The sequence below is a fragment of the Sebastes fasciatus genome, chromosome 5, assembly GCF_043250625.1.
Source record: "Sebastes fasciatus isolate fSebFas1 chromosome 5, fSebFas1.pri, whole genome shotgun sequence".
NCBI classification, from domain to species: Eukaryota; Metazoa; Chordata; class Actinopteri; order Perciformes; family Sebastidae; genus Sebastes; species Sebastes fasciatus.
The window spans coordinates 22,997,210-23,020,671 of NC_133799.1; the positions used below are offsets into that span (position 1 = coordinate 22,997,210).

A 23,462-nucleotide genomic window follows, 5' to 3' on the forward strand; every position below is an offset into this window, starting at 1 on the left:
AAGATCTTTTTTTTAATGCAGGTGCACTACAACTCCAGAGTCTATTTTGTATTAAATATTAAAGAATTAAAGATTAAAAAAATCTCCAGGAAAAATGAGGCATGGTTGGAAAAGGAGGACAGACTGTAACAATAGCTGCATTCATTAATGTACTTATCACATAGTCAGGGATGTGATGTTCACATTACCTTTATTCTTCGAGTGGCATTCGCATATAATACTGTGCACTTTATCATTGTAAAGCCGGTGCAGAGACTTCCCCTGCTGGATGCTGTGTATCATCACCACTAGAGCTCCATTAACTCTCCCTCTTCATTCAGAGAGGATTTTCATTATTCAAGCCGCTGCAGTTTTCATTATGTTTTCCGTTTGTATTTTTCCAAACGCCTGCACCAAGGAAACAGATTACCTCTTAATGTTGCTATCACTAATTCATTGAATAGGACCTGTTGTAGCTTTGTTTTGGCCATGTTTAAGATCCAGGCTGCACTGGGAACAGTTTATGATGTAACACCAGACTGAGGGCGTGAGAGTTAACGGGTCAGGGTGAGAGAAAATAGCATGACTGTGGGAAACATGGGTGTTTCGTCTTGACCACAGCTGTGTGGCTCCTTTCCCTCGTATTGTGTGATATGTTTATAAATGACCATGCAATTTCAACCTCTGCATTTTATGCCTGTTACTAAAACACACATTCTGACCTGACGAAGATTTAAGTAGTTTCTAAACGTAGGTTAGTTATTAGGGCTGGAACACTGGAAGAATTTCCCCTGCTTTTTTTTTTTTTTTTACAAATTGCTTAATTTATCCTGATTTTAGTGCTGTATAAATAAGCTTGATTGTTAAGCTATTAGGTATATTGTTGCTTTTTAAATGATAAAGATACTAATTAACTACTTGTTTATTGTTAAATGCAGAACACTGAAGGTCAATGAGGCGTAGCGTTTTTATTCAGCTGAGGTGTTTTGCTTGCGTCTTGGTTGCTATGATACGGAATATCCACAGAAGTAAAGATGTTGGCACAAGGTCGAGTACTTGCTCTGGATGAATGGAAGGCTGAAGCACGTAGGGAGAGAGGACATTGTTGTTGTTCAGCATTTGTAGCCGACATGTAGGATGTGACGTTTGGTCGTTGTGGTATTTGTCTCCCGCCTCCTCCATTGAGATGGATAAAAAAGTGACGGTGTCAAGCGCAGCGTTTTACCCAAAGTTGAATATTTTTAAACTCACAGCGACTAGAAAAAAACACCAAACGTGCAACGCTCAGTGCAGATACCTCAGCACGCTGCTGCCATTTGTTTGCAAAGTGTAAATATGCGGTGTTTTGCCAGTGTTTTGGTTTGTCCATTCTGGGCTACTGTAGAAACATGGCTGTGACGAGGACCCGCTCCGTATGTAAACGGTTCATTCTGAGGTAACGAAAACAACAATTCTTATATTCAGGTGATTATACTGTAAAGAAAACATACTTATTCCATTTCTGCCAATAGATCCCCCTTAAATGCTACACACTGTTCCTTTAACTAAAACACACAAATGCACACCAGTGCCACCGCGCTCTACTGCAGAAGAGTTGGCATCATGCGCCCCGAAGGCTCTCATCTGTTCCCGCTTAACTCTTAACTCTGCTTCACTGGATCACTTGATTGAGGCCAAAATTGTTCTGGATATTGAGTAATTGAAGATTAGTAGATAACAGGGAAATCACCCATCCCTTGGAGTAAAATGATCGCTCCACTCTCCCCCTCTCTCTCTCCCTTTTCCTGCCTGAAGACATACCTTTCATGATAACAGCAATAAATTCGCAATTTGACCAGATTTTTATGGATGTGAGAGCAGAACCCAGTCTTATTTGTATAGATTTATTTTTAAGATATTTTGTGCCTTTTCCACAGTAAATAGAAGTGCCTACTTTCAGAGGCCTTCATAACAGAAAAGAAAACTGTTGTATACAGAGCAACGAATAGCACCAATAAATAGTGCAAAATGAGTAAATGCAATACCTTAGATTTGACAACATATGCAATGCGGTAAAGCAGCACACAGATTTGTATACATCCAATACAGTAGCCATTGATATAGTCCCCAAATCCCCATATAAAAACCAGCACACAACCACACAAACCACAACAAAGCAACAAATGATAAAGAGATCAGCATAAAAAACAAAACTTTAAGATGTTAAAATCCCAGGTGCACTTTGAGTCTTTGAGTCGTCTCGCGTGTAGGATTAATTGTTTCAATAAGATATCCATCATCATCAAAGCGCACTTTAGAAAAGGACGTGGTCTTTGCTAAGCAATGAAAGGAGCAGTGCAATTACGCTGTAATGAAATCCATTTGCTTTCTTTCATGTTTACTATCAATCCACCCAAGTCTCAGGTGTGCTGAGATCACATCACAAGCATTTTTCTTTGGCTCAGCCTTCGTCTTCCCTCCCGTTTCACCTTCTGCTCTTCATTATCAGCGGCCTGAAACTGTAGAAATTAGCTTCCATCCATTAATAGCTGACCAGATCTTCTTGCTTTCATCTGAACTACACCGTTGATGGGAATCTTATTCCCAACATCCTGCAACAAATTTCCGGAGGCTTGCAACATGAGGTATCAGTAACATACAACACGGCTACAAATCATCTGCAGGTTGAAACTTGATATGGACCTTTGCCCTTACTATATTCTGCCCAATAACATATTAATAAGGCATAACCGAGGCTAGGGTAATGTACCGGTTGTGTGTGAGAACTCCTCCGTCATGTTGAAATAATAAAGAGACAGGAGGTTGACCTTGAGTCTCATGCTGGTAAGCACAGTATTCATTATTAACATTTATCCAATAGGAGAACATCATGATCTGAAACTGCTTGAGGCTAGTTTACAGCAGTAGTTTGACATCTTGGAAAATATGCTTTTTGGCTTTTCTTGCTGAGAGTTAAATGAGAAGATAGATTGCCCTCTCACATATGTACGTTAAATATGTACATGGAGCAGTTAGCTTAGCTTAGCATAAAGACTTGAAACAGGGGGAAAGATCTAGCCTGGCTCTCTGTCAAACAGTAACAAAACCCACCTATCAGCGCCTCTAAAGCTCACTAACTAACACCTTATATCTTATTTACTGTTTTATAGGAGGGGTTACGTGCCAGACTTATGTCTTGCCAGCCAACCAGCGGAGACTTCAGGAAGTTGCTGGTCCCAGCCAAGAAATAGTCTGGCACACAAGGCCCTGAAAAACAGTAAAATAAATGTTTTTACACTTTTTGTACTGGTGTAACGTTTTAATTAGTGAGCTTCGGAGGTGCTGGTGGGTTTTGTTACCTTGTAAGCGGTTTGCCACTGTTTCAAGTATTTATGCTATGCTATCATACCTTCATACTGTAGACCTGCATCAAGGTCATGTTTTTTTAATTGTACAATTTTTAAATATCTATTGATTTTCTTGAGTCAGCTAATTTTGGACACAACCTTGGATTTTAGGTTTATCTGTCCATCCTCAAGGAAAATATACCAACTTAACTAGTTATGTGCATCAGAGTGTTTGAGAACTAAACGTTGGAAGAGAGTATGTTAGTGGAATCCCAAAATGACAGCTCATAAAAAGTCATTAACTTTTTGCATTAAACTTTTTTGCAAGAGCAACAGTCTTTAATCTTACGAGTGAAATTGCCCTGCGAGGAAAACTTAACTGGCTACAGACATTTTATGACTGTTATGCCTTCGGCTTAAAGGATATTGGAAAAGTGATTTGTGGGAGACCTCTAGCAGACCTTAAAAACACATAATCTAAAAGATTTGTATAGCCGTGGTCAGAGAACATGAGAAATGCCAGGTCACTGCATGCAACATACAAAATGAAAGCAACAAATAACAGAGCTGAGTGTCTTGCCACAGCCAACAGGTAGTCTCAACTTTGCTTCCACAGAGAATGCATCTCCTCCCTCTGTGTTTTATGACTTTCCATCGCTTTTTGAATAGCAGCGGCTGCCTTTCTATTTTTCAGGGTCTCCCCTGTTTATTTTGGAGAGCTTATTTCACCCCAGAGCCCTGACAACGGGTCAGCTGCCACAGTGGAGGTGGAGAGGGAACATGGAAAGAGCCGACTGCCTCTGAAATATTTATGGTACTTTAGTGTTGTGATTGTATGAGTTTTGACAGCAATGGCACATTACTGTGACCCTTCCCCAAACAGAAGGCCTGATGCGTTGCTATCTGTTGTGACTTGGAGGGGTGAGGCAAAGTGCATGCTTTTCCACCATACATGGAGTATCCAAGCTTTGCTTGTTTTCCTCTCTCCTCTCAGTGTATGAAAGATATCTCTTTAGTATTGAGCCTCTTTTTTGGGCTTCTTTTATCCCTTTTCCACTATTTCCTCCACTATTATTCTCTTGAAATCTCTTCATAGTAAAGTGTGCTTGCCTTCTCTCCTCTCTCTGCCCTCCCTTCCAACTCCATCTCCCATCTCATTTCCTCTACCTTGTCATCTCTGCACCACATTCACAATGGCAGATTGATGGCTGCCTCTGCAGCACCGCTCAGTAATAATAAAGTCACCGAGATTGCTCCCAACTAATTTACAACGAGCTGATCAAGTCTGTTTACACACTGACTGTAAATTATTTCATATTTAGACTGTTTAATTCGTATGAGCAATCAGATCTTAAAATTGACTTTTGATTATTAATTACAAAGTCATCTTTAGATGAGTGCAGTGCCACAGACTAACAAATAACAGTGGAAAAAGGAGAATAAGTTGGATAAACATGAGTTAATCTAAAATTGAGTTTTTTTTCTCATAGAGGAGATGAACAAACATCCATATTTTATGAAAGCAGACTTGTTGTCGTTCTCATTCACATCCAAACAAAGCTTTATTCAAACCTTTTTACTTTACTGTTTACATGTCACGCTGAGAGGAGGAACAATTCAAAATTGAGTTCAGTGCCTTGATGTTCTGTATGAATAGAGGAGCAGAATCCCACACTGGGGGCTGTCACTTTCAAGGCCATTTTCTCTATTTTTCTCTTGAAACAGATTCTCACTGTAAATGCTGCTCTAGGCATTACCAGTGTTATTGGTATTTCTGGCATTTTTTGATAACTTTATCACACACTTGGTATTCTTATTCTTAGTGTACAACAACAACGATAATCAACATTTCAAGTTAAAGCTATAAAATTGAGAGAAGAAAACACAGTACCTCGGTCAAGTAATTCAACTATTGTATTTTTTCTTCTCCACCATACTAACAAACTGAATTTTGTTTAAATTTTGCGTTAGATTGTGTCAGGTCAAACTTGCTTTTTAATGTTTGTCCTTGCGTTAATGGCAGTGGTGTACAAGAACATTTTGAGGTACTTGTACTTTACTTGAGTATTTCCATTTTATGGTACATTTATTTTAAAGTAGGGCTGTCAATCGATTAAAATATTTAATCGCGATTAATCGCAAATTAATCACATGCTATCGGTTCAAAATGTACCTTAAAGGGAGATTTGTCAAGTATTTAATACTCTTATCAACAAGGGAGTGGGCAAATATGCTGCTTTATGCAAATGTATGTATATATATATTATTGTAAATCAATTAACAACACAAAACAATGACAAATATTGTCCAGAAACCCTCACAGGTACTGCATTTAGCATAAAAACATATGCACAAATCATAACATGGCAAACTGCAGCCCAACAGGCAACATCAGCTGTCAGTGTGTCAGTGTGCTGACTTGACTATGACTTGCCCGAAACAGCATGTGATTATCATAAAGTGGGCATGTCTGTAAAGGGGAGACTCGTGGGTACCTGTGGAACACATTTTCACTCACATATCTTGAGGTCAGAGGTCAAGGGACCCCTTTGAAAATGGCCATGACAGATTTTTTTCGCCAAAATTTAGCATAAGTTTGGAGAGTTATTTATTCTCCTTCACGACAAGCTAGTATGACATGGTTGGTACCAATGGATTCTTTAGGTTTTCTAGTTTCATATGATGCCAATATTTTACTCGACCTTTAAAACTGAGCCCGCTACAAGCTAAAAATCGCAAGTTGCATTAATGCATTAAAGAAATTAGTGGTGTTAAAACGAATTTGCAATAATGCGTTATTATTGCATTAACTTTGACAGCCCTATTTTAAAGCTTAAGTTACTAGTTACTTACAATTATTAATACAAAATTTAAAATCAAGTAATAAATGATGGTATATTATTATACAGTAGGTTAAGCTACCCAGCAGTATATAAAGTAATTAAAATTAGCCCCACTTTTACCAGCTGCAACATTAATTAACACATTAATGCATCTATAATTATAATCCAGTAATATATGTTATTCTGAAATGAGCCATTCTGAATAATGAGTACTTTTACTTTGCTGCTACTTTTACTTTTACTTGTAACTGAGTATTTTTACACTGTGGTATTGCTACTTTTACTTAAGTGAGAGATCTGAGCTCTTCTTCCTCTACTGGTTGATAAAGACCTTTATGTCGCAGACCGTGATGATAATGTTCTTACTTTTATTAGAAGTCATTTCGAATCGATTTGTTCAGCGCTTCAAATATTTTATATGTTTTGTTAATGCTAATGAATTTGTCATAGTCTGAAAGGCTTATTAAATGGCTGCGCTCCATTGGCTAAGTTGAGTCGTCAGAGTGACTGCCGAGCTCGTGAAGTCACTGCGTCTGATCACATGAGCCCGGCACGCAGTCTGAGCGTCTTTGTTCGCAGCTTGGTGAACCATGTGATTACTTTGGTGGGATGGAAAAGGGTCACACTGGAGACTGAGGCATCTTTATTTTGCAGTCATATTGCTGCTGAATTGGAAGTTAGCAGACAAAAGCCCTTGCTGTATAGAGTTCTTCTAACTTTGACATCAGCATATCCCCTCTTAATGCTTATAGCACACACTGCTTTCTTCACTGTGCAGCAGGGGGTAGGACAACTGTGCTGCCCTCTTTTCCCCATGTTATTGAAAGATTAAAAAAAGTGCATTCTCCATGAAAGGTTACTGTTTTTTGCTCAGCTTTCTCGCTTTCTCGTGGCAGCTCCTCTCCTTTTTATCTGCCTCAGGTCTACTACACAGCGAGTGGGATGAAAGGAAACGGATGAACAAAACAAATATTCATTTATTGTCAGCACACAGACTTTGACAGGAGATGGCATGGTTCAAGTTCTTTTGTTGAACATGGCTCAAAGTTCCTGTGTCCTGAATCATTTCTATGCAAAGTAGCTGGAAACAGAATAATAACGCTAATCTGGGGATTAAAAGAAAAACTTTTGGAGAGCTGTTTAATAGAGTGCTGTCAGCAGCAGCAGCTACAGTACACTGAGTCATTGTGGAGGATTCCTCCCTCCCTTCCTGCATACATTCGGAGAAGGCAGCAATACATACAACCATGTCAAAATGTACACATCAGGCAGAAAAGGAGCAAGTTAGCATTTATTTGGAGTCGTGTTTCTGTCCACCTGTCAAATGTAATCCAATATTCACTCTCCTTTTAGCTCTGTTTTTGGTCTCCACCAGCTCCTGACGGATATATCTGGCTATTTAGCTGCTAAATGCTAAAGCTAAATGCGAAACTATGTTCACCAGCTAATCGCTAACTGTGTCTGTGTGTTGTTTGATGCTAGGCAAGTAATGTACAGTGGGTTTTTAGAGCTGATGCATAAACATGGTAGTTAGCATACTTTTAATGTTGTACTGCAGCAGGTTGAGGTGGAGCTTTTAACAACATGCAAAACTTTGTATTTTAATAGCGTATCATATGTATGCAAAATATGAATTTGCAAAGTAGTAACTATGTCTCTCAAATAATTATTGTCAGTAAAAAATAGAATATTTCTCCTTAAGTGTAGAGTAGAATGATAAAATAACATAACATGGAAATACTCAAGTTAAGAACAATTGCCTAAAAATTGTACCTAAACTAAACTATGTAACCTATAACTTTTGAAAGAAGAAATACACATTTTTCCTCTGAGAAATTAAAAGTTTAATTCAGAAGCGATAAAACACATTCTTGCTCAATTTAACACACTTTGGGTTTCGCCGATACAACCTTGGTCTGGTATAATGGGTAGCTAATGATGGCTTAGAAAACGTATAGATGTTGCTGTATTAATGGACATTACTGTGTAATTTCAGTGATTTGATAACTTTTATCTTCTTGTGCTACCGTTGACTGAATTTACCTTTATTGCATAACTGTCACTTGTGGCCAAAGTGGCTGCTTTTCAGCTAATGTCACATAGTATCGCTTAAAGTTAGGCGGCAACCTCCGGGTCTGAAAAGTGAAGCCAATGCTGGAGGGCCTTAAATTTGTATTCTTTCTAACAGCCAGCAGGGGGCGACTCCTCTGGTTGCTAAAAGAAGTCTGATTCTATAGAAGTCTATGAAAAAATGAGCCTACTTCTCACTTGATTTATTACCTCAGTAAACATTGTAAACATGAGTTTATGGTCTCAGTCGCTAGTTTCAAGTCTTCTTCAATACAGCATGATGTTCATTTAGTATATTATGGTCCCATTTAGAGTCATATACACATTATAAAGCAGGGGATGCTTTAGGGCGTGGCTACCTCGTGATTGACGGGTCACTGTTTTCGTCTTAGAACTTTAACCCTTTCACAGTGTTTTTTCATGAAAATTAATTATAACCTTTTTGGTCATCTGAAAATGTCTTGTTCAGCGTTCGGTTGTGCTTAGCTCCACCCCCACGTGTCACTTCTGGTTGCAAAAAAACAGATGGCGACAGCCAAAATGCCGAACTTCAAAACCGTAGTCCACAAATCAATGGATGATGTCATGGTGACTACGTCCACTTCTTATGTGGTCTATGGTTTTGACTATAGTACTTGAGTAGCAATGCTTGGTTCGTTTTTTGGGGAGGAGTAACAGTGCAGTGCTTAACTGTAACTTAATATGCACGGCAAAATTAACTTCCATGGCCTCCGTCATTTCTGACATCAATAAAGACGTCACAACTCGTGAACTCTGAGACACATACAGGAAACTCCTCTTTTTCTCTAAATCCCTCTGAAAAGAATGGACACATTTCATAGAGTGTATTGATTGGCTCATTTTGTCCTACTTAAGTAGGACAAAATGAGCCACTATCTTGTCCTTAGTGGCTGCATGCTATGAAGAGACAGAACACCTCGGTTTATATTCTTGTACACACATAAACATGCTGGTTTGTATGTGAAAGCAATAGAGGGACAGAAATCAAGTATAGGGACAACACATCATTACTCCACTGTTAGTGAAACTACTTTACTCTGTTGTAAACCACAGTCGGCTCAATTCTCCTCTGGACAAAGGGAACTTTCTTTTTAAGTTTTAATTGCGGATGCTACAAAGTCACAGTCAGCATGGGATGATAACGTAAGCAGGATGAATAATGTTAATAAGCATTACAGTGCTGGTGCAGGCACATTTTTTGGCTGTGTAAATGAAGATAAGATGGAAAACAAAACAGCAAATAACAAGCGAACCAAAACAATGTCCTACAATAATATCAATGTCAGACAACAGTAGGCCATATTATCAGCTCTACAAAGGAACGTGCATAACAATAACCACAATATGCCAAGAGAAAGCCTTTTCTAAAGCCTTCTGGCATTGAAGGAAGTGCTTATTTTAAAACTATTTCTTATATAATGTACACGAAGTTACAACGTCTTATTCAATAATATGTTTTTGGATTCAATCTTCAGATAACCTTAGGGTAAATTATATTCAGTGATAGCAGGGGACTGTTTTGCATATTTCTCCCAAATCGTAAATTGAGTCATCTGATTTGGCGCCGCTGATTAGCAGATTGTATCAAAAAGACTGTCAGATTGCTGCCAGCAGCTTTATTAAGATGGTAAAGAGAGTGAGCGACACACATGAGCCCTCAAGCCTATAAGTCATTATTTCAGCAAATTAATTATTCATAGATCAAAGCTTAAAAGTGGCTTTGGCTCCTTGCAATTTCATGGCAAGGTCCAGTAGGTCTTAACTCCTTTTAACACAGCACCATGCAGCATTATCCATTGACAGCGCTCTAAATGCTTTTCTATGTGGTCATGTTGACATGTAGTTCCACTACAGGCCATTTAGATTCCCATTTGGGGGAAAGTGTGAAGACATTGAGTGTTCAAACACAGACCCCAAAGTGTGATAAAGCAACAATTACGTTTGGCTGGAGGCTTATTGAGATTTAATTTTAATGGGACTAAATTATTCCTCTGTTGTGTTAATTTAGGCTCAATGAGGAGACACAGAAAGATGTTAAACTCAAGGATGGAGACTGCTGCGAAAAACAGTTTTTAAGTTCACTGAGTCAGGAATGGTAATTAAAACAAATTGTTCTTTAAGTGTGTCCCATAAAACAGGCCTATTTATGCTGAATCATATATCAAATAATGAAAATACGTGCAAATAGGCACATTTCTCTACCCTGCTCACTAAGCGATGCTTGAATTTTCCAGTTAATATTATTGTTATTGTCCACTCTGAGGAGCTTCACAGTTGAGAAATACTGTAAATTAGCGTGTTAATCGAGCATAGAAGCAAAAACACATAATGTTTTGAAACTGGTATCTCTTGAGCTTCATCAAAATGTATCATCACATCGGCTAATTTGGATCCACCTGCTTTCCGGTGTTACACCGAAATCTGTGACCACTTAAATCTGTGACCGCAGAGAGCCGGCAACACATAAAGTCACCATTTCTGACGGCTGTCGTCAGTAAATGTGACCCCACTGTAGCTATCGGTGCCTTCAAATGAAACTCGTGAGCTTGTGTTTACAACATGGGAAGTTGTGTACACAATATGCTTGGCGTTCAAGTGGTTGAGTCGTGAGAACACCGCTGCTAAGCAACCATAATATTAACGTTACTGTTGGAGAAGCCACAGAGGCTAACAATTTAGCAAGCTAGCAAGTGGGTATAGCAACATTTTCCTCATACCTATTATAAAATTACGAAGAAAAACAATATACGACTAAAATGACAATATATTAACTTATTATGAACCGTGGCCTCCGCCATTTCTGACAACGTCAACAAACACTGGCTCTCTGTAGTCACAGATTTCGGTGCAACTCCTGTACTTTCCACATTGCGTAACAACTATCCAGGAATTCAGAAATCCCAACAACAAAAACACTTTTATCGGGAAACTGATTCGAATCATCTGTGTGGTTTTGCTTCAACGTCAGCACAGTTTAAGACCTTTTCCAAACTGCTGATGTTTGTACTTTTGGTATAAAGATTTCTTAGAATAAAGTTTAACCACAAACTGTCCCCTCTCTCTCTCTCTCTCTCTCTCTCTCTCTCTCTCTCTCTCTCTCTGGTATGTGCCCCCGGTGTGTTTTTGACCTCGTGTCTAACAAGATAAATTAATTTCTTAATTCATCTTGCCACCAATGAATGGTGTCAACAAACAAGAAGCAACTTTCATCCGCGATGAGTGGCTTGACTTTGAGTATTTTTTTGGGATTTAAAGGGACTGTTTGTAACTTTTTACACGTAAAAATCTACCGGGTCGGGATCCCACGCGCGCTCGCAAATGTGCTGTTCAGACCGCTCCGCTGCCTGTCTTCACTCACACAACGCGCGCGTTCTCGCTCCACCTCACGTTCATGCGCGCTCACTCCACACTGCAGAAGACTTCGTAGCTCTGAGAATATCTAGTGAATGTACAGTGGACGTTTGTGCAGAAATAAATGCTGCAGCTCCTCCAGATTAACAGAGGTTTCCCACGTCTTGTGAAGTGACAGGGCTCCGCAGCGAGAAATGTTATTGTCACCGACCGGGTGCCGGTGTCTTCCTCCGGCTGTGGTCGGGAGACGATAGCGTTTCTCTTCCTGCTTCAACCCCGGAGGCTGAGGCAGGAAAAGCCAACACTAGGATCAGCAGTGATTCATGGAGAGACCTTCGTCTGGTCAGCTAACATTACTGCCAAGCAGCTGAAATATAGAGTGATATTGTGGTTTTAGCTGACGTGTGTCGCCTCACTGTGTTGAGGGATGCTCGTTTATGTCCATTTAGAGCGAGCAAGCGCGACCCTGACGCTGACTTTCGTTGACTTATGTTCAGTAACAGTAATGTTAGCTGACCAGACGAAGGTCTCTCCATGAATCAATGCTGATCCTAGTGTTGGCTTTTCCTGCTTCAGCCCCGAAAAGCGGGTAGATGCAGGGGCTGGAGCGGGAAGAGAAACGTTATCGTCTCCCGCCTGCGCCCGCAGGGAGACACCGGCATCCAGTCAGGAGACGATAACGTTTCTCGCTGCGGAGCCCCGTCACTTCACAAAACACGGAAAACCTCTGTTGGTCTGGAGGAGCTTCAGCATTTATTTCTGCACAAATGTCCACTGTACATTCACTAGATATTCTCAGAGCTAAACTAACTCTTCTGCAGTGTGTAGTGAGCGCGCGTTCACGTCTAGAGGTGGAGCGAGACAGCGAGAATGCGCGGTGTGTGAGTGAAGGCAAGCAGGCAGAGGAGCACAGACTCCGGCCACACGCGAGGGATCCCGACCCGTTAGATTTATACGGCTTAAAAAGTTACAAACAGTCCCTTTAACGGCCACAGGTGACGCTGTTAACAAGCAATTTCTGAAAGTTACAAACAGTCCCTTTAAAGGTGTAAAATCAAACCTCAATTAGCCATTAATCAATTCCATTCCAGTATGCTGTGTAATTCTGCTTCAGGTTTTGGCAGTAACAGGCTTTTAGGAGTCTCTCTTGTGGATGACAGCGGGGAGCAGGAGCTGGTAGAGATGCTGTAGCTGCTCACACAACCGCTAGAAGACAAACGCAGTGGTCCTCCCACCTTCCCAGCAGCCCTGAGGAGGAGCAGCAGCAACTATCCTTAATAAAAACACCGATGAATGGGACTTTGGATCCTGAACCTTGCGAGCTCTGTGCTGTGGAAGTGGGGCGCATAAAAGCGGACAGAGAGGGGACAGGATTTTTTCTTTCAGTGAGAGAAAAGAGACCCGAGGTGGAGAAGAGAAAAGACGCAGCAATGACAGAGCAGCAGTCGTGCGCAGCAGCGAGCAGCGAAATAGACCCAACTATTGTGGAGGACTGAAGATTGATAACACAACTGAACTGGGCGAGCAGAGACACCGGCAGATGTAATTTACAAAAAAAAAAAGCGTTGCAGCTGGTTTGGTTGCCAGTGCTGGATGGGTTATTCTCCTTTTTCATCAGTCACTGCTTCCAGCGTTTCCACATTACTTGGTTGATCTCGGACGGCTGTCTTCTCTGTGTGTGAAGGGAGTACCGCTGCTGCAGAGACATGTGTCGTTGCGCGACATAGAAGCTCTTTGTGGGTCTGTTTTGCACCGGGGACAGGTGGTGCATGGTGTGTGTGATGTGTGTGTGTTGCAAAAGGGGGCACGGACACACAACCCCCCTGAGACAGTTGTCTTAGGGATGTCAGGCCGGCGGACTGGATCAGTTTTTTGCAAGAGACAGGTGCGACAGGGAGGAGTAGTTTCCAAAGCACCGAACGGGATCTGGTAACGTCCTCTGTCCTCTGAGCACTCTACTCGGATTTTTTTTTTTTGGTATCCAGCAAAAAATCGACTCACATTGTCGTTTTTCTCAGTGGCATCTTCACCCTCGATTATCAGAGGTAAGTGACCCAAGAGCTGTCCTGTGTGGTGGTGGAGGGTGATGGAGGTGGATGGTGTTGGTGCGCTCCACACAGGCTCTGACGCGCCTTGATGCTTTTTGGATATTGTTTATTGTTTATTTGTTTTGCACAATTTAAGACTATACAACATAACAAAAATTAATAATATACAGTGCAGGAAGAGAAAAAAACCCCACTGGGCTTATCTGAAGCCTCCACCTATAGAGACAAGATTAATATAAAGAAATAATGTGACTAGTTATAACAAACAATTAGGACAAGATATATATAATAACAACAATAACAATACAGTAAATATATAAAAAATATATAATCTGATTATATGAAGAAATTTAGTTGTGGGAGAATTGGTTAAAAAAAAGAAAAGAAAGAACAATACACAATGATGCTGATGTGTAATCCTTGGCATCTTTGGCATTTACAGTAGCTTTCATTGTATAATTCTCAATTTCATACTGCGTAGCTCGCAGCCACCACGCACAAAACAAGCAGCTGTCCGGAGCCTGAAGAGAGGCGCTTCAACATCCATCCATCCATCTATTGATTGATTGATTAGATATCGACACACGACTCAAGATTGTGTGATTGAAAAATGTCTGACAGTTATGTATGTGCATTGACCAAGATCATTTTGTTACTGTACGTTATGGTACACTCACTTTAATTAAACCTCAAGAGGGATGTTTTATTTTGAGAGATTTGTGACTTTCCTTCATGTGTCAGGAGGATTTTTTTTTTTTTACATTATAATTGATTTAAAGGGTGACTAGAAAAACCTAATTTTCAAAATCCAGTGAGTTGCAGAACTGTGGAAGCACCATGGGGATTTGGTGAAAAAAATGTGCACCTCTCTCTTTTTGTGTCTTTCTCACTGTTGTTGTTTGTGATTGTATGTTATCTGCTGGCGGTTGTGTATGTTCTCCAGTCCTACCCGCTGGGCCCCTGGTGTCCAACGCTCTTGCCTTCAGGCTCTGCCATCCCTCCCTCTCCCCCTCTGCCTCTGCAGTAGCTGCTATCTTTACAGTACATTGAGCTAGTTGGCTGGATTGTGTCAGAATCACATTTTTGTGTGCTTTTTTGTGTGCTCGGACCGCTAACTCTCAATAGCTGGCTCCAAGTCTCCTGAAGTTTCTCCATTAGGGAGCTGCGTGTTTTTGTTGTGGCCCCCTGTTTCAAATTCAAATTTCCTTTCAGCTGCCTTTTGTCCATCGGCGAGGTTTGTGGACTGGAAAGAGAGACAGAGAAGTAAGTGAAGTCCCTGAGGGGTCAGATCATTCCTATAATGAGCCCTAGTGTGTGTGTGAGAGAGAGGAGAGAAGAGCAGGAGGACAGTGAAAGACACATCTAAAGAAAGTGAGACAGTGCTCCTTGTCCAGTGCAAAGGTAGACGCAGCCAAGGGAATAGCAGCACCTCCACTAACCTTTCTGTCGCTCTGACTGTGTCAATCAGCCCGGGAGGACAAGAGCCTCTTTAATTCCCCTTCCTCGGGGCTGTCACCCACTCTGACAGCCACAGCTCAGGGTCGCTGCCACAGGTTACACAGATCCTTCCTCCCTGCCGCTCAGAAGCTACACCAGGGGGTGATGTACTGCACCAGACTCCGTTTTAACAGAAACAACGGTTGCAAACAAGGGGAGATACGGTAGGTGGTGAAAGGAAGGTAGTTAAGATGAAAGGAGAAATGATCATAAACGCAATCATCTGAGTGTTGCAGCTTCTTTGGCACGACGGCGGCGCCCTCTTCTCTCATGTGCTGACAACCTCTCGTAGGCCCATCACGCCACCGGTAATTACAAGAGAAGTGCTATCAGAGGGAATTAATTAATAGACAACAGAGGAAATACCTGTCTGTTACGATCTCTGATCTTCTTATTGCACCGGATCTAGTTTTCATTTGTACAGGGGCACGTTTTGAGGGCTGAGAATAGAATCATCTTGCTGGTGCTTCAAGTCATTTTTAGAACATTTTTGAGGGAAAATCTACCCAGAAATAAAACTTTTATATATTCCTCTCACTAGGGGTGTAAGAAAATATCGGAAAATAATCGAATATCGCGATATTCTGTTTTGCGATATTCTCAAAAACACTGTATTGATTTTTAATTAATAGTTAACATGCAAAGATGAACTCAGCCAATGTTTTATTTCATTTACAAAGACATGCGCCCTCTCAAAGTAGTGCTATTATGTTGGATGTTACAGGGACTGTGATTCATGCATATGCAGAGCCCACTGTTCTGATTGCATAAAAAAGGTGTTGTGTTCTTTATAGTATGACCGTTTTCCTAGAATTAGATTAGAAATATATTGCCTTGCTTACAGTATCGCAATATATTGAATCGTAACCCCTGTATCATGATACGTATCATATCGCCAGATTCTTGCCAAAACACTGCCCTGTACCTCTCACCAAGTGCAGCGCAAGATTGTGAACAAGATCCGGCGGGAACGGGAAATGATCAAGTGGCAGACCTCTGGGCTGCTGCGCTGTTAATTTTCCTGTAAGTCACAGTCTGTTACCACTACAGAAAGATTAGCATTTAGTCCAGATTTAACCCCCTAATAGTGCCATTAAAGTTACTGTAGTTGAAGGCTTTTATAATAAGCTTGCTCAAAAGAGTTGGATTTCTCTCTGCAGGCAGGGGGGGGAAGGGATAAATGTTTTCTCAGTCATTGTATAAATAACCAGACTGTAGGAAGTCTTGCTGCTGCCAAAAGAAATGACTCAGTAGGGGGCAAGATTGCACAGACATGTAAGGCAAACATAAGGAAAGCAATCGAAGGAGCGGTGTACCTGATGTTAGAGCTGATGTCCTGAACACTTAAAGTGATTAGTGGAGAAACCCCCAACAGGGAGCAAAGCAAGTAAAAGCCTAATATAGGAGCAGGATTTTATGTCAATGTAGAACTCAGATAACAAGGCTAAATGTGTGCCCAGGAAACCAGGCAGGAGGTTTGTACCGTTCCAAGGTCCCAGTGCTGATGTCAGTTTTTGGCGGTGTTTTCTCCGTCCCCAGTGCTTCTCCTCGAAGCTTAACAAACTGCTCACTGGAGCTTGGCTAATCCTTGGCTAGCAGTGCCCAGTGATTTATTATAAAGTTAGTTAATTTGGGGGAGATCTGCAACATCCCACCGTACACACATGCCTTTGACAGATCCCCGCTGTCTTTACTGCGGAGTCTTGAATCGCCAATTAGTTTGAAGAATTGTTTGTGTAAGTGTGTGTGTGCAGGTCATTAAGAAAGGAGAAGAAAGACAGAGTCAGAGTTTGTCTATCAAAGAGAAACATGAGGCACATTGTTCATCACATTGTGTCTGTTTGCCTTCCTGTCTCGTACGGACTTTGTGTGCGTGTGCGTGTGTGTGAGTCAGGCCGTCTGTGCCCTATACAAGTGTGATTCAACGCTGTCAAGCCTCGGCTGAATGGGCGCCCTGTGTGGTTTCTGACGCCAACAGCCGCTCTGCACCCTTTGCCTCGGAGCAAGTGTTGCGCCCTATGTGCTAAAATAACAGGTGCGTTTTACACAATGACTTAATCCCTCTTTCCCACCTCCCCCGCTGCACCCTGCTGGGCGCTGCGTCACCTGTGTGCTCGGGGCAGCTCTAACTTAGAAAAAAAAAATCATAAATTAGTCAGACAAAGCTTGTTTTGCCAGACCAGTTCAGACCACATAAACCTCGCCAAATTGCGCTTTTGTTCTACAGTCACAGAATCTGATAGCACAGAAACTTGAGCATTGAAGTTAAGGTGGAGTGGTTGAGAGTGGGAATATCACTGAGGTTCTCTTATCAGAAAAACCTTCTTCAACCCCTCTTGGGTTCCACCGATTTGGCACATGGTAATTTTATCCATCATGAGGAGTACTGCTCAGCCTGTGAAAACAGTTGTATAATGTCTTCTGTGACTCTGGAGGGAGCTGTCTAAAGTTTAAAAGAACAACCCTGATTATGTCATCTGGGTTATCTCTGATTTAACAGAAAGCTTGCGTTCATATTTGCCAACCTTGAGACCTCAAGATGGTCTTGAGTTTCAGAGACTTTGTTTCCTGCATTCTGGTGATTTTCTAAAGAATGAAAATAAAATAATAAGTACACGGCAACAGCTTTTTTATATTAAATAAAAAAATTTTTTAATTCTCAGGAAAGAAAAACTGAATAATTCGACCTTCTGGCGTGAACTTGTGTGAATATTTGGCAAAAACTAATAATCATCACTTTTTATTCATTCATTCCTTTTGTGCCCCTGCTCGAGTATTTCTTTGTCTTAGTACTTTCCATTTTTCTCTCCATCTCTCACTCACTGAAGGCCCTTTCAAATACAACTCGACAACGGCACCACTGCGCTCTGAAACACGTTATTTCTAATGGCTTGTGCTGTGCCATGATGGCTTTTTGCTGCGTCCAGCAAAGCCCAAGTTTGGGTGCTGCACGCTGTGATGTGCTGTGATGTGATGTGTAAACAAACATACTAGGTACTAAAAGTCAGGATATCTTGGCCTCTGCTGATTTGATTTTGATCATTCTTAATGTGTCTCTTGTGAGTCTCCCCATTTTTATAAAAGTTCATTACGAAACTACTGGAATAGCCCTTTAAGGCCCTGTTCACACAGAGCACATTTGGAAAACACGAGGCACACCGCTCTGCCTTTGTGTTGCCTGATCAGACAGTTTGCTGGGTCTTTTTATTTTATTTTGTTGCTCAGCAACCACCAAACGAGTGCTAACATTACCTTAATACAAACCATGAACTGTACGCGACCCAAAAAGTTAATAATGCAGTTTAAATTAATGAAAAACAACTTACCCGAAATCTCAAGTACCGCACTAATTTGCCTCCTGCTGTTTTCTGCTCAGGTCTTGGTAACTACGGTTGGTAAAGTCATATAACTCTGGGTATCCAGCAAAAGTCCCCACAATGAGAGGAAGCACAAATGATGTTGGGTGCTTTTCTGTCTCTGAGTTGAATTTCTTTCAACTTGAGGTGTTCAGAGCGTTCCTGTTAAATACACAAGGAGAACAGAGCGGATAAACTCCAACGTTTCACTCTCATTGAAAACAATTACAAAACACCCTCTGTCTGATCAGAGCCTTTATGCGAGTAAAAGGCATAGTTCAAACATACTTTCTCACTTACTGCATCGAGTGGTACAATATCTAACAATGCGGATAGTTTTGATTTTAGAAATCTGTTTCTGTGATTTCTCCCTCCACCCCACTACAATGGAGATTGTGGATGCAATAACTGGATCGGTTATCGGTGACAATGTGGCCGATCTATTCAATTCAGTTTTATGTTTATATACAATATACATGATATATTTTACTTCCTGTTTAAGTTTTGACCAATTTGTTGCTGCATCAAAAGGATTTACACTTGAATTATAATTCCTGATAATTTTGAATTTTTTGTTTACCAAGTTACTGGTGCGCTCTTTATTATTTTAATACTAAATAACAATTCATTAAATGTATATCTATGTATTTACATTTTGTCTCACAAAGTTAAGAAAGCGATGTTTAAGTCAAGCCTGATGTTGCTTAAACACATAAGTAATGCTAGTCACTTCCACACAGTGAGGCAAACACTTATTAATTAAACACTGGTATCGGATCGGTACTCCGTATCGGCCGATACCCAAAGCCCAGGTATTACTATCGGTATCAGGACTGAAAAAGCAGGATTGGTGCATCTCTAATGAAGATTAATGGAATTTAATTTGAGAACCAGTGCCCCTATTAATCTTGATAATCAGCACGCTGTCAAAAGGTTTCATCGGGACCTTTTTGTTGGTTGAAAGTGTTTCCAATGAAAACAGTGCATACCTCTAGAGGTCAGTGAGAAAGTACGATTTCTTACAATTTTTGAGAACAATGTCCCTTTAGCTGAAGTTTCTCGGCAAAAATGAGTCATAAGGCTATACATTTGATTCTAATTACATTTCAGTATTGCACCGAACGCATGTGCGTGAACACCTGTGGTTCCTTTCCTCCCTCCTGAGCCTGTCCAGTCTGTCTTGTATTTCTCTGGGTTTAGGCCAAACTGAGGCGGATGTATTAGCAGCGTCCTCTGTGGGAGCAGAGCTGTCGCCATCTACATCAGTCTGGTCTGAGACTGACGGACTGGTAGGAAATATTGAGCTGCCGAGTCTGGGTGTTAAACCTGGCACCTCAGCCTCCTTTTCTTTTCTTCCTTCATTCTTTCTTCAGCATTCCTCCTCCTGCTTGTTTTCCTTCGCACATTCTGCCTCCATACCACCGCTCCCCTCATTACCTCTCTTCTCCTGTTTCTCCCCCCTCACTCCTGTCCTTCGCTTTCTTCCCTTCCTCCCTCTCTCCGTCTCCTCTGGACCTTGATGTCAAGGCCTCTCAGGCAGTGTGGTCTCTGTCTGCAGGCTGTCAGGGCAGGGACACTGCCCACTGGGACCCTGAATGGGACAAATTGACCGTAACAATGTTCCCACTTAGCATGTGGAGCTGGGAGAAAGAGAAGGTGAAAAGGAGGGCCTGATGATTGAGGGGCAGGCCGGCCACACTGGAGGAGAGAGATGGGGGGGTGGGGAGAGAGAGAGAGAGGAGGACAGCTCTTTGAAATGTATGAATTGAAGACTTACATTAAATCATACACCTCGGCTTTTTAAATCCGCTCTTCACACATTCTCCTGTGCACTCACACATGCAGCTTTTCTTGTTGTTATTTGCCCAAGGCTAGTGCTGGGGTTGCCATAGCAGCAGGATAAACACGTTTGCCTCTGACCCTGCGAGCCCTCACACACACACAACACACCTCATTCTCAAGGCCCAGATGCCTTTCAGGGGGCTTCGTCAAGCCTGGCAGTTTGATCTGCACCAAGGTGCTACCACTGCCTCACAAAGGGTCAAGGATCATCCAGCCCCCCATTAAAATGCAATAAGGGCTATAGCCCAACGGGACCATCTCCGCCATTTAATCACACACCGCTGCCCCCCCCCCCATCATCTGCGCTCTCCCTTTTATCTTTTAATCACTTGTTTTTCCAGTCCTGTCTTCCTTTCACTCTCATCTCTCTCCGTCTGCTTCATGGCTTTTTTTACATCCACTGCAATGCCAAGGCAGCCAGAATAGATGAGAGAGTTCAAAGAAGGAAGCCCGATATAGTCAATAATAAGCGCTCTTTCATTTTTCTTTAAAAAATCTCTCTCTCTCTCTCTCTCTCTCTCTCTCTCTCTCTCTCTCTCTCTCTCTCTCTCTCTCGCTCTCTCTCTCTTATGGTTGCTCTCGTTGGCAGCCACAGGCTAGTATCTCCTCGGAGTTTGTAAAAGTCTATGATTTCGATATTTTTTTTTTGTCTATGCCCTTTAACTGTGACAGAATGTCTTGGAGAAGTTGGAACGATATCATGTTGTGTAAGCCTGAGGTGGCACAGTATGACAGGAACAAAGAATGCAGCTGCTATCACCAAAGGCCAAGTGGCTGTTGAATAAAGATGCTTCCCGTTGGTAAAACTGGCATTCCATGTAGGCTTATTGTACCTCCACAGGGGGATGTGTGCTCTCGCGTGTGTGTGTGTGTGAGTCTCTCCTATATCTGAATAAGGTAGACGCTGGGGATTCTTCCATTCTCTGCAGCAGTGAAAAAGACATTTCCATGAGTCGAAACTGCATCCTGCTGGCAGCGGGTCATGAGCGATACTGTGGGAGACAGGATGAAAAGACGGGCAGACATGACGGAGACGGACACCAACTTTTACTTCCTGGACACATAAACAGTGTGTGTGAGCTGAATTCTTTTCACAGCCTGTTTGCTTGTCATTAAACCGTGGTCATATAGCTTCCCCCCCCTCTTTTCTCTCAATCTCACACACCCACACACACACACACACACAACGTCTTGTCTGCGGCGCTCACACTCGTATGAAGTCTCGGTGTCAGCAGAGCCTCCGGTTTGTTAACAAAAGCAGAGACTAATGAGGGGCCATAGTCAGGAAGAGAGTGGACAAGCCCGGTCCCATATACCACCCGGAATACATGAATACACACACTGGCACATTTAGGCACACACTTGCATATTCACAGACATACACAAACACCACTAGTAAGAAGTACATTTGCTCAAGTACTGTATTTAAGTACAGTTTTGAGGTACTTTACTTGAGTATTTCCATTTTATGCCACTTTATACTTCTACTCCACTACATTTCTGAAGGACATATTGTACTTTTTACTGCACTACATTTATTTGAGATTATAGTTGCTTTTTACGAGGGCTGTCAAAGTTAACGCGATAATAACCCATCAACGCATCTTGTGATTTTAAATTAACCTCTTAAAAATCCCACAGGCTGCCATCCGCCTAGTCTCTATTCAATCTTTCGGAGGTTGTAGCGGGCTCAATTTCAGAGCTAGAGTGAAGATACTGGCATCATACAGTATGAAACTTTAATCAATTGGTACCAACCATGTGATACTAGCTTGCCTTGAAGGAGGTCAAATAACGCTCCAAACTTGAGCAAAATTTTGGGGAGGACAAACTGGCATGGCCATTTTCAAAGGGGTCCCTTGACCTCTGACCTCAAGATATGTGAATGAAAATGGGTTCTATGGGTACCCACGAGTCTCCCCTTTTACACACATGCCCACTTAATGATAATCACATGCAGTTTGGGGCAAGTCATAGTCAAGTCAGCACACTGACACACTGACAGCTGTTGTTGCCTGTTGGGCTGCAGTTTGCCATGTTACGATTTGAGCATATTTTTAATGCTAAATGCAGTACCTGTGAGGGTTTCTGGACAATATTTGTCATTGTTTTGTGTTGTTAATTGACTTACAATAATAAATATATAAATACATTTGCATAAAGCAGCATATCTGCCCACTCCGATGTTTATAAGAGTATTAAATACTTGACAAATCTCCCTTTGAGACACATTTGGAACAGATAAAAAATGTGTGATTAATTTGCGACTAATCAGGATTAAACATTTTAATCGATTGACAGCCCTACTTTTTACACGGTATGCTTATATGATATGATGCAGTACTATATTACTAGTTTACCCAGTAGTACACACAGTATCTAAAATTGGCTCCACATTGACAAACTACAAAATTAAGATGCTCTATAATATTATAACACATTGAAAGGAGCCATTCTGCATAAGTACTTTTACTTTAAGTACATTTTGAATTCAGGACTTGTAATGTAGTATTTTTAGACTGTGGCATTTCTACTTTCACTAAAGTAAAGGATCTGAATACTTCTTCCACCACTGACAAACACACAAACACACACTCTCAGCTAAGTAACAAACCACCACAAGCCCAAAGCCTGGAGCAGCATATTCACCGCCAGCAGCCATACTGCAATTATATTATTTTTCTCCTCTGACATGATAAAAATAGAAACACTTATTTCTATTATAGCATTCACAGACACACACCTCCTCCCCGGTTTTTATTTCCCATGCCAGGTTGCTACGATCACTAAGCAGATAACTAATAAGACTCCGTTTAACTGCTGTATACGGTGGGAGACATTGCGTGGAGAGGATGCTGGTCACACACATCCGGAATCATTTCCCGCATCAGCACAGCGTGAATCTCAAGAAACCATGCCCTCTGGGCCAGACTGGTATTACCCTGCTGCTGTTTTATAGCTGATTCATTTCTTAGGGGAACTTCCAGCCCAAATCCTGTAGTTTAATGGTCGCAGAGAAGCTGCAAAAATAAAATGAGAATGTTCTCGTTGGCTTTGTTTGTTACTGCTGTTGACAGAGTTGTTTACTAGTGCAGCTGCAGCTTCCGCCATGGTTGCAGTGGTCACCGC

General features: G+C 41.5%; 1 protein-coding gene across 2 annotated transcripts in view; it reads left to right on the plus strand.

The window, feature by feature from the left end:
- sema6bb (sema domain, transmembrane domain (TM), and cytoplasmic domain, (semaphorin) 6Bb) overlaps nt 1–23,462 on the plus strand; it is a 190,727-nt gene that overhangs the window by 5,381 nt on the left and 161,884 nt on the right. The window contains exon 1 of one of the 2 annotated variants that reach the window (XM_074635871.1): nt 12,734–13,635. The exons of the other annotated variant lie outside the window; for it this stretch is intronic. The gene's annotated coding sequence lies outside the window, so the exon portion shown is untranslated. Of the gene's footprint in view, nt 1–12,733; nt 13,636–23,462 lie in introns of those variants that run through there. 2 annotated transcript variants of the gene reach the window in all.